Source organism: Arachis duranensis, chromosome 7 (assembly GCF_000817695.3).
Source record: "Arachis duranensis cultivar V14167 chromosome 7, aradu.V14167.gnm2.J7QH, whole genome shotgun sequence".
Taxonomy (NCBI): domain Eukaryota; kingdom Viridiplantae; phylum Streptophyta; class Magnoliopsida; order Fabales; family Fabaceae; genus Arachis; species Arachis duranensis.
Window position 1 is genome coordinate 15,541,196 of NC_029778.3, and position 2,779 is coordinate 15,543,974.

The window sequence follows — 2,779 nt, forward strand, 5'->3', positions numbered from 1 at the left end:
AAATTGAGATATTTTAAGTATAAAATGTTATTAAAGTTTCAGTCTCCATCCCCAAAAATTTCAGTCCATTGTGTCTCTACTTTTTTGAAGTATTGAAATACTGAAATTTTGGAGATAAAGACTGAAATTTTAGTACTAGTCTCTGAGTCAACAAACATAATATTGAGTTCCGATTTTTTAGTCTTCGTTCCGGTACCTCAAAATAAACGCTGCCATAAAGATAAAGATTTCGAAAGTCTACACACATCGGTACATTGGTTTAAACTCGCAAAACTATTCATTCTCTTTGCAAATTCATGAATTAAGACACAAGAGCCCTCTTAATTGAGGTGTGTATTTTTTCTCCCTAGAATTGACACACAGAAATCCAAAAACAAATAAAAATGATAAATAAACACATTTGAAATATCAATAATACAAAGTCAACATTAATTAAAAATGAAAAAAAGAAATAAACATCTTCATCGAGGCAAACCATCTAAATTAAGCATGGCAGTAGAGAATTTTTGTAGTTCAGTAGTATCCAACTATCCATTACCTTATCACTCGTATATGTATACACAAATTCTTAACCGTAGAATTGGCTTTGACAATTTTGTGAATACCAACTGTCATTGAAAAAAGATAGAGAAATTTTAAATAAGGCAAATATGTAAAGGAAGTAATTGATTGTACTAAACAATTGAGACACAAGATGGCAATGAAAAATTTTGGTAATTCGGTAGTGTCCATAATTTTATCACTCATATACGTACACACAAATTATCAACTATTTTTGTTCTCAACAATTTTATGAACACAAACCATCATTAAAAAAGATTAAAAAATTTAAAAAGAATAATTAATTGTATTAAGTAAGGGAGATATGGTGGTATGTATCTCTAATTCGTACTTTCATAGTTGGCTCATAATTAGGATTTATGAAACCTAATTGACTTTTATTTGAATTCAAAATATAAATTCTAACAACTAATTAAAAGAATATATAATGTAAACAAAATTATTATGTTACACGAAAATTAAGTGAATAATTATTAATTAGGGTTAAGTATTTTTTCGTCCTTAACGTCTTGGGTCAAAATTAAAATTGTCCTTGATCTTTTTTCGTTATTAATATCATCATCCACGTTTAAAAATGTTTTAAAATCATCCTTTCCCTAATTCTTAGATCAAAATACCCTCATCATCATCATCATTCTCTTCACCTTCCTCACCCCACTACCTTCGCTGCCACCAACATTGCCGGTGAGAAGAAGAAGAAGAAGAAGAAGGCTTCGTCGGCGAAAAACAACGCAGCGACAGCAGTGACAACCTGCAACTTCTCCCTCCTTCGCATCGATTCTCTCTCTTTCTTCTCCGATGAACCAACGGCGGCAGCACCTCCTTCGCATCGCTTTTCTCTCTCTTTCTCTCTTCTCTGATGAACCGCGACCCAGCGATAGATAACCAGCGACCCAGCGGCAGCAGCAACCCGTCCCTCCCGCTCTTCACATCGCTTCTCTCTCTTTCTTCTCCGATGAACCAGCGGCGACAGCACCTCCTTCGCATCGCTTTTCTCTCTCTCTCTTCTCTGATGAACCAGCGACCTAGCGGCAGCAGCAACCCATCCCTCCCTCTCTTCGCATTGCTTCTCTCTCTCTTCTTCGATGAACCAGCGGCGGCAGCACCTCTTTCGCATCGCTTCTCTCTCTCTCTCTCTTCTCCGATGAACTAGCGGCAGCAGCAACGGCGGCCCTACAGCAGCAACCCATCTCTCCTTTCTTCGCATCGCTTTTCTCTCTTTTTCTTCTCCAATGAACCAGCAGCGACAGCGGTGATGCAGCGATAACCTTGTAGCAGCAATGGCAACCCAGTGGCAGCGACAACCCAACAGCAGCCCCTCCCTTTGTTATGGTGGCAGTGGATATGGTGGAGGTAGTGGAAGTGAGGAAGATGAGGAGAAGGATGATGGTGATGAAAGGTATTTTAGTCCAAAAATTTGATAAATGATTATTTTAAAGGATTTTTAAACGTTGAGGATGATTTTAATAACAAAAAAATGTCGGGAACGATTTTGATTTTGATCCAAGACGTTAGGAACGAACAAAAATACTTAACCATATTAATTATTATTGTTATTATCTGAAAACTAATTCGCACTTAATTATAAATTCTAAGTGATAAAACTAATTCACACATAGTTCAAAAAAAATTATAAAAGTATTTTTTTAATTATTTTTTAAATAGGATTCATATTTTAGCCAGTTCATCATATGCATTCATATGAGATTTTGCGTGTGAAACAACTAATATATTCATCTTATTTTGGGTAATATACCTAATTAAATAAATTCTGTGAATTGTGTATCTAAATACACAAAAAAAATTTCTTACGTACATGTATAATTTTAATTTTATGTAAACCGTGGGAGCTAATCACGGTTTCTAATTTGTATGTAAACCGTTGGAGGCTACAAGATTTTATGGTTGGAAAAGGTTGGGCATAATCCGTAGCTACCTACCACGGATTATGAAGGAAAAAGCTAAGGCATAAACCGTGATTGCTTCCTACGGTTTATGAAGAGGAGGACTTGAACGAAAACTCCCATAGATTTCCACGATTTACATGCAAAGTATAAATTATATGATCAAATTTTTTAAAAACCAAATTTTTTTATTTTTTATCCTTAAATTATATGATCAAAATTTTTTTATTTAAATTTCTAATATTAAAAAAATAAAAAATTCTAACAATATACAAAAAATAAAAAAATTGAAAAATTTAAAATCTTTAAATTAA